The 9702-nt window shown below is 42.0% G+C and overlaps 1 pseudogene; it reads right to left on the bottom strand.

Moving 5' to 3' along the window:
• Positions 1 to 7190: 7190 nt before the first annotated feature.
• On the bottom strand, positions 7191 to 8147 carry LOC138364180 (etoposide-induced protein 2.4 homolog pseudogene; annotated as a pseudogene).
• Positions 8148 to 9702: the final 1555 nt, after the last annotated feature.

Consider the following 9702-nt stretch of genomic DNA (forward strand, 5'->3'; position numbering starts at 1 on the left):
CGAGACAGAATACGAAACAATGGGTATAAATAGGATAAGTTTTACATTTACGAAAAAAGACTTGGGTAAATACTGGTTCAGTTACAGGGATGAACGCTGAGATACATGGTAGTTCATGCTCTGTGTTGCTTCCCCTTTGATACATGTAATGGGTGATGGTTGAAAGTAAATATGAAATTTAAAATAGACTAGGGATGATGGTATTTTGCATTAGGTTTCAGGGGTCACTGTTGTAACACAAAACACACGACTCATAGACCGGCTTTTTAATCCCCTTGAACGTGCCTGAGCAGGAACGCTGAGCGGCTTGCTGGTGACGTTATTGACCATTGGCAATGCCTGTACAAAGTCGCTCGGGTAGCGAAAATCACACGAGACAAATCGAAGCCGTCGAAAAAACTCTTGACTTGTACGCCGGGGTAACGAAAATCACACATTGACAAGTCGAAGCCGCCGAAAAAAGCAAAACGGCTTTGACTTGTCTCGTTTCCACTACTCACGTTTGAGGTAGAGCAGAGGTCAGACCTATAACCTTCCTTCAATTTAAGCTGGTAAGGGTAGTAAAGGGGGAGGGAGGGGAGTTGCGGTGGGTGGTGGGGTGAGGCTATGATCATCCCCAATACCTCCCACCACATCACAGTACACCTCAAACTTCTACCCCAGATGTGTGTAATGGTGAAGCTCCCAGGGTTAGATCTATAATTGCATATATTCATTCAATAGTGGGAAAAACACCCGCAAGTCCCCAGTGCTGCTGCTGCTGCTGGGCACCAGTGCGCCACCTTCTGGGTAAGGTATGTGGTAACACCTCATTCAGTACAGTACACTTATGTCAAACTCTCAAGAGGCTACCCGACACCCCAAAGCTTTCCTCCAGACCCACAGACTGAGGTACTGTGAAGTGTGTGGAATTCTCAAGTAATTGATGATAGCTGTCACCAGCACGGGAGGGGGATGGGGGTGAGGGGGAGGGGGGGAGATGTGACATAAGACCCCACACCCTTAATGATAACACTGGTTACTCAAGCGTGGGACGACAAAGGGTCCACACGGGGCTGGGGCACCAAGGGTCCACACGGGGCTGCCCTCATGGAGGTACAATGCTCCTATGTGGTCTGCTGGTATGTGCTGAGAACCTCAGGTCTATGTGGACACACATGTGCGTGTGTGGTCGTGTGATGCTCCGCTCTGGAAGCATGCTACGTGTGGGAGAGAGAGACCCACCCACCCACACTGTCTATAAAAAAAAAAACATTTTACGGCTCATTGACGCTCTACCGCCAACACAACCCTGTCTAACGTCTAACTAATCACCGTCATTGAACACCAGCGACACAAACAGAATTGGGTGAGAAAGTTAAATGTTTCTTTTTGCTACATAAAAACAGACATTCTTTAAGGAAAAATAATGGCTCCCTCCACTATCAGACAAAAGCCACCACCTGCTCCCCCTCTCCCCTCTCTCTCAGCCCATACCCATCTTAAGAGCTTGGTCTCCTACCCTCTCAGGGTACGAGGGGAGTGGAGGAGGCCCTCCCTCCTCAACATATCCTTGTCAGGGTAGGGGGGCCCTCCCTCCATCCTCTATACATATCCTACATACTCTCATCTATCTACACACACACACACACACACACACACACACACACACACACACACACACACACACACACACACACACACACACACACACACACACACACACACACACACACACACACACACACATATATATATATATATATATATATATATATATATATATATATTAAATATATATATATATATATATATATATATATATATATATATATATATATATATATATATATATATATATATATATATATATATATATATAGATATTAGTATATTTTGGTAGCAGTCTTTCCTGTAGACATATATTATTAAATATGGCCGAAAAAGTAAGATTAATAATTCTAACACGAATTTTTTCTATGTTTCTTATATTTCTTTTCACTGTTGATGGTAACTGAAAAATCAATTCTCCAAAATTCATTTTTATTTCTAGTCTGACGTGACACTTGAACGCGTTTCGTAAAACTTATTACATTTTTAAAGACTTTATTTTACACACACACAACTATAACTGAAGAGAGTTCAAACTTCGATTTTATACCTGCATTTGGGTGAGGTGATATGTTACAACAGTTTTGGATGAGGTGAAAACAAACTTTCAACACAAGACAGAACACGAAACAATGGGTATAATATTTTGTAAGTTAAAGGGAAGAATGGAAGTAACTGCAAAGGGCCTATTGGCCCATATGGAAAGGAGCAGACAGTCAGGAAAGGAAAAGAACAGTCTCCGTGGTGTAGTGGTAAGACACTCGCCTGACGTACCGCGAGCGCTATGTCATGAGTTCGTATCCTGGCCGGGGAGGATTTACTGGCCGCAATTCCTTAACTGTAGCCTCTGTTTAACGCAACAGTAAAATGTGTACTTGGATGAAAAAACGATTCTTCGCGGCAGGGGATCGTATTCCAGGGACCTTCCCGAAACGCTACGCGTACTAGTGGCTGTACAAGAATGTAACAACTCTTGTATATATAAAAAAAAAAAAAAAATATTTCTTGATGTTTCTATATTGGTGTGGAGTCTTGAAGTGGGTAGAATATAGTTGTGCATTAATTGGCTGTTGATTGCTGGTGTCGACTTCTTAATGTGTAGTGCCTCGTAGATATCAAGCCGCCTGCTATCGTTGTATCTATCGATGATTTCCGTGTTTTTTGTTAAGACTTCTCTGGTGATAGTCTGGTTGTGGGAAGAGATTATATGTTCCTTAATGGAGCCCTGGTGCTTATGCATCGTTAATCGCCTGGAAAGAGATGTTGTTGTCTTACCTATATACTGAATTCTTTAAGGCTTACAGTCCCCAAGTGGGCATTTGAAGGCATAGACGACATTGGTCTCTTTTAAAGCGTTCTGCTTTGTGTCTGGAGAGTTTCTCATAAGTAGCTTGGCCATTTTTGTCTGTAGGGATAACGTTTCTATTAACAATATCTTTCAGGACCCTTTCCTCCATTTTATGAGCTGTGGAAAAGAAGTTCCTGTAAAATAGATTAATAGGGGGTACAGGTGTTGTGTTAGCTGTCTCTTCAGAGGTTGCATGGCGTTTCACCTTCCTTCTTATGATGTCTTCAACGAAACCATTGGAGAAGCCGTTGTTGACTAGGACCTGCCTTACCCTACAGAGTTCTTCATCGACTTGCTTCCATCCTGAGCTGTGGCTGAGAGCACGGTCGACATAAGCGTTAACGACAGTCCTCTTGTACCTGTCTGGGCAGTCACTGTTGGCATTGAGGCCCATTCCTATGTTTGTTTCCTTAGTGTAGACTGCAGTGTGGAAACCTCCGCTCCTTTCCATGACTGTTACGTCTAGAAAGGGCAGCTTCCCATCCTTCTCCATCTCGTAAGTGAAGCGCAACACAGAATTCCGCTCAAATGCCTCCTTCAGCTCATGCAGATGTCTGACATCAGGTACCTGTGTAAAAATGTCGTCAACATACTTGCAGTATATGGCCGGTTTCAAGTTCATGTCGACTAAGACCTTTTGTTCGATGGTACCCATGTAGAAGTTCGCAAACAGGACACCTAGGGAAGAACCCATAGCGACCCTATCTACTTGCTCATACATGTGCCCATCCGGGCTCATGTCCAATATGTCCAAGAGAACTTGGAAATATTTTCACAACACAATTTTCTTAATTTTTCCACTAATTCTTTCCCACATTTCCACAAAATCACTTTTTTAAAATATAAGAAGCAAATTACTGACCATAGGAATACTTAACAGGATATCAAAAGAACTAACCCCAGAGGAGTAACCCAACCATAAAGACAACTCACCTCTGACTTAGTGTATTTATATGTTCTCTTAGAAGATAGCCTAAGACATAGATTATTATTCAGGGGAACACGTATAAGCACAGGGATCACTTAGAATGGGGGAACCACTCCAAATATGGGAGAATCGCTTAAAATTTGGGGAAATATTTAATACCTAGAAAATCACTTAATTTTAACTAAAGAACTCGCTCCATTATACCTATAATCATCCCCACCGGCTCTCAATTTTGCCCTTGCCTAGCCTAGGTGACCGCGACCACCTAGATTCATACTGCACGAAATGCTGCTTTTGCGGCAACGATTAAGACTAGATGTGAATCGACCTCTTGACTGTGCAATCAACCAGTCGTCGATTCGTTGCTAAGTAGTGTACTACCTCATCCCTCAATGACCGCGACCACCTTCATGAGTTTACCGTTTTTCTTAGCGATTTGGGTCGTCTACTATTCCTTCGGCCAAATCCCGAGGCGTCCCACAGACAAATCCGCCCAGACAGCCCCAAATTGGAACCTGTTGTTGAGGATATGGAAGTCCCCAACACCTCTGAACCCATTGAAAGGGGTCGAGTAAAATACCCCGTTCAATCAACTCAAAGCGGTCTCCTTACTCAATAAATCATAACCACCTAATCATAATTTTACTGCCATAGTACCCCATTTTTAATGCTACAGGCCCCCCCCCCCCTCACAATGTCCAGAGATCGCCAACTCCACTTCATCGCTACTGTTATGGTATTACCGTCGACTCTACCTAGTTGGCTCTTGGCTGACCTCACTAACCTATACTCTTGTTGACCGAATGGACAAGATGCATGGGCATTCAACTATTCTTAAAAAAATTGTTGAAAACACAGATGTGCACCATTGTAACGGGACCATCCTCAACCTTTAATTCTGGTGAACGCTGGCGGTTATTTAACCGTTCTGTTGTTCATTGTTGTATTCTTACTGTAACCTCTAGCCGAGTGATAACTTATAACCTTGGTGGTTGATCCACCAAGGTGCCACAAAACGAGGACACTGAACCTTTCAGCTAACAATAAACTCACTAGAGACTTTAATAGCTGTCACCACCTGACTTGCTACATTCTTGAGGTTGAAGAGGTGAGGTAAATCCAAAGCGTCAGTACTGCAGTTATCTGACTGCAGTGAAATCCCACTAAACCCACTGAATAACTACCCGAACTGACTGCAAAGCAGGAAACAGCCAATTGGTATAGAGTTGCAGAAAGTATATCTGTATTTTGTTGAAGGGGGGATAGTTTGTGTTAAATGCAGTTCAATTTAAACAGTAAGGGAATAGATATTAAATAGAATAAGTGGTACTTACAGAGCCCACAAGAGTTCTTACAACACAAAAGTACACAGGATTGCGAATTCAACAATAAAGAAATATATATAATAGGGAATATTGACTAAACAATAGAAATCACTTTAATAATTATTTATTACACAAAATAGTACTTGAACACCCCCCTAAACTGAAATATCTCTAGCTAGAGGCAATGGTTATTTACCGTGGTTTAAAATAAACTGCACTTAATTCAACAGGCATTACCTTGATCACAAGCCCAGGCCAGATATTAAGCCTTTGCGTCTGGAGGTAGTGTTGACCACCAGGATCGTGCCAGCCACATTGATCTCAACCTCCTTGACCTCCAGCAAGCAAGCTGACCCCTGGCTGGTTGTTAAACTAATTTTCAACGATAATTATCTTAGCTAGACTCTGATGCCCTGGGTCACTAAACACTAAAGGTGACTGAATCCCTATTCCCAAATGATAGTACCCTTGTTAAATTATGTATGTAAATTACTATCAATTACCCTACTGAGTAATAACATGAATATCCCAAATTGAAATGAACTATCAAACAAGTTGGTCAGTAGCCATTTACCACCACTGAGGCTGCTGCTGAGCCGCGAGTGTCATGCGTCTACCAGACACTAGTTCCCTTAACCTAAATAAGTCATCTGCACTTGTCCAAGAATCCTCGTCACTTTAGAAAGAACTACTACATAGTTCCTTTCTCTGTGAATAGCTTGGATCAAGTCTTCAATATACAATACTCTCAAAATTAAGTAATACCCTTTCACATGGCAAATTAAATAAGATGGAGTCTCGGAGTAGAAGGGGGGTGAGGGTGCGTCCCTGGTGACCTGGCTTAAGTCAGTGTTGCCGCCTCAAAAATCGAGCCGCTCTGCTATCTACTAAATTCCTGGCTGAAAACCTACCTGATTATATACGTCTTCACTCCTTCCTTCCTTAAACATACAATTTAGGAGTGCACATAACCTATTCTTTAAAAGGGCAACGTCAAGATGGAACTTTACATACAAAATTACAAATGACAACATTTTTAATCTCTTCCCCTTAGCACTGAGGTGTTATGTCCTAGCCCCGCTAGAAAGTTCATTCTTTCAGTAACTAACATGCTGGCGCGTTTATACAATCAAATTTATGAAGAATACATGATTATGAACAGTTTGGCTGTTACAGTGGCCTGTCTGGCTTCAGTCATGTTCTGTATTTCTGCTTTCCTTGAAGAACAGTCCTGCGAGACGGTGGTGCTGGCGTCTCCACATAGGAGACAACGTTGCAATTCAGCTTGGCAGTTCCTGTAGTGGGAAGCAGGCAGAAGAGGAGACTTCAGAGGAAGTCTCGACCACTGACGCACGCAACCGTTTCAGCGTCTATCTACACTCGCTGTGGTTGGGATGCCGTTCTTGGGTTGGACTTAACAGCCACAGCAGACATTGCCCCCAAGCAGACACCCTGGGCACATTTCAATAACCCCACGGGATTGACGGATATCTACTACATGGTTTCCTGCACAGATACTGCATCTCTGACCTGGCTGTTGCATTTCTGGACGTAGTGAGTGCGTTGGTAACACCTGAAGCATTGACATAGGCGGCAGTAACGTTGCCCGGAGATCTGATGGGGTGTGCAGGCCACGCCTAAACATTTGAGGCCGTTGTCAGCCGCGAGAGTGGCCTCTACTGGAGACTTGAGGGTGGGTCTCAGGTTTCCATCCTGCTGGATGAGGTTTGCTGAAACAGCAGTCAATGACTGGTTCTGAAGGTTGATGATGTGGATGATATAGGCTATCGTTCTTTCTGCGATAAGAACGCTCACTCGGTAGACGATGTGCTTCTTACCGCCTCATAGTGGTAGGGTGGCACGAGGATCAGGTTTTCTGGTTCTAATGCCTCGATTGTTGTGGGACTGAACAGGCCTTGGAGTGTTGCAGCACTGCTGAACAGAATCTGGAGTTCATTTTTCTCCTTGATTACGTCGATGAAAACATCAGAGTTTGCCGTCAAGAGGAACAGAATCTCCTCAGCCATCTCGGAGATGGCTGAGGAGTCTTGCTGGGGGTCGGTAGAGGATATCTTGTGACTAGAGTCTGGATGATGCGGTTGGACACAACAACCACCAAAGAAAACAAATGTATTTGGCAACCATTGGTTTTGAACACTGGATCAGCCTCGTTGGCACTGATGATGAAAACAAAGTGACACAGCAAAGAGACATCCACTAATGTACATTGAAGATTGATGCATTGTGATTCGTGCAAGGGGAAGGCCAAACCCCATGAAGTACAGCCAGTTCTCTTCGATGAAACTTAATCTCTTGATTAGTTCCCAACCCATGTTGAACCATCTGTACTCAAAGGCATAGTGCATTAAGCATACACAGGTGAATACTGTCCAGGATCAAATCTACACCCACCAGAGGCACCAGCTTCATCAAGCTAGCCTGTATGAGAAAAAGAAACTGAGATGGAGATGAGAATATTGGCTACAAGTTTACTGATGCTGCTGATCAGGTGGGGACGTCCTTGGCGCTGGCGATATACATTATCAGCTGTGCCTTGAAACCATATCGTGTTAATGATCCTGGAGAGCATGAAGAGTGGCAAGACCCATAATGTGTTGAAGATGGCCCAACCTGTTCTCTTACAAATTACCGCTGACTTGGCCGTTTGCCCGTATGGACAAATATGGACTTAACTTGAAAATGAAAAAAAAAAATTAAAATATATTTTGGATTTTTTTTTCCAAAACAGTAAGTTAAGGGTCCGCTGGTAGGTTAGGTGGACAGGCAGTTGGTGAGGATGGGCAGCACCAACGATGACACTGGCCCCTGTTTCTCATCCAGGAAAAGCCCCAGCACCTGCTTCAGTCTCGGCAGGAACATTTAATGGAAGAATGCTACACTGAGGCCGATAACAGCACCGTTGAGGATGCAACACTGCAATGCAAATGCTATGCATTGTAAGCATGTAAATGCAATGCATTGGATTGTTGGGCCCATTGTAATCACACAATGTATATAAGTGTGAACTCAAAGATTTACTAGTTTGTTAAAGTTTCACACCCAATTGGTACAAGGGATCGAAAACAAACCTCACTCACTCACTCACTCTGCTGAAGACGGGGATGAGTTTCTGATTAAAATGGGCTTAATCATATTATTTTTTAACCATTAGATTCATATTCAAGTGCTCAAGAACTAGAGAAAGTTTAGCTCGCTGTTTAGAGTAACGCAATTGAATTTCTAATTTCCGGTTTAGCTTTGGGGAGTATGATAGTAGTGTTGGAAATATTCAACACTTTATTACTAATATTCAGTACCTTCAGAAACTATTCTTGTAATGTGTAATATAATTTTACTAACACTATTAAGTAGTAGAGTAGTGAAAATAACATGATTAACCTAACTCATAATAACGCCTCATTTCCCCAGAAATTCTAGTAAAGTGTTGCATCAGATCACATGACGAAAGGGAAAATATTTACATTAATAAGAATTATATTAAATTCTCCTAATTTCACATTCTTTAATGAGTATTATTTAATATCACTCTTGCATGAATATACTTCGTGAACTAAAGCAGATAATACATTTATTTTCGTTTATATAGTATTGTTTATTAGCTGGTAATAATTCTTGCAAATACCAATTGCTATTCCAGCGCATTCACATACTACTGAATATATATCCAGCACTCTCTCATATTGAACAACGTTCATTTAATTATTATGAAATGAGAATTTGAATATTGTCAAATAAGACAAATTAATTCTCTAATTCCTGATAATCTTTAGTTCCTATAAACCGGGATATTAATTAAATCATAGATAATATTAAGCGCGCCACAGCAAAACTGCGCATGATGAGCTACCTGGGAAGGGTAGCCATTTGGCATCATCAGTGCCAACGAGGCTGATCCAGTGCTCAACTCCAATGATTGCCAAATGCAATTGTTTGCTTTGATGGTTGGTGAGTTGAACCGCATCATCCAGATTTTAGTCACAAGATATCCTCCACCGACCCCCAGCAAGACTCCTCAGCCATCTCCTTATCGCTCTACTTCCTTTCTTCCCATTAGATGTTAGGAAGATTGTTTTACTCAATGGGAATTGCTTCAGATATTTGAAGCTGTTTTATTGTCTGTGACCAAAGCAAAAGTTGCTTCACCAAAGATGCAACAATATTTCATATTAATATTGCTTGGCCGGCAGTTGTTCTGTTGTATACTAAGAATTACTTTGACCCCATGTTAATTGATAATGATTTAGAGATACCATCTCTCTTCCCCAGATGTGAAGCTACATGTATTAATCCATGGATTTTTTTATATCCACATAACTTGGTCAAATAGGTCATCGACGGGGGTGGTTTCATACACCCCCTTACTCACTCAACTAGAACTTGTTCCATCAGCTATGAGAGTTTATTATTTGGCTGCCTCTCTTGCCATCTTGTTCAAGGGACTATAGTTAGCAATAGTATCTATGATGAAAATACGCGAGTATATAGTAATT

Source organism: Procambarus clarkii, chromosome 12, assembly GCF_040958095.1.
Source record: "Procambarus clarkii isolate CNS0578487 chromosome 12, FALCON_Pclarkii_2.0, whole genome shotgun sequence".
Classification (NCBI taxonomy): domain Eukaryota; kingdom Metazoa; phylum Arthropoda; class Malacostraca; order Decapoda; family Cambaridae; genus Procambarus; species Procambarus clarkii.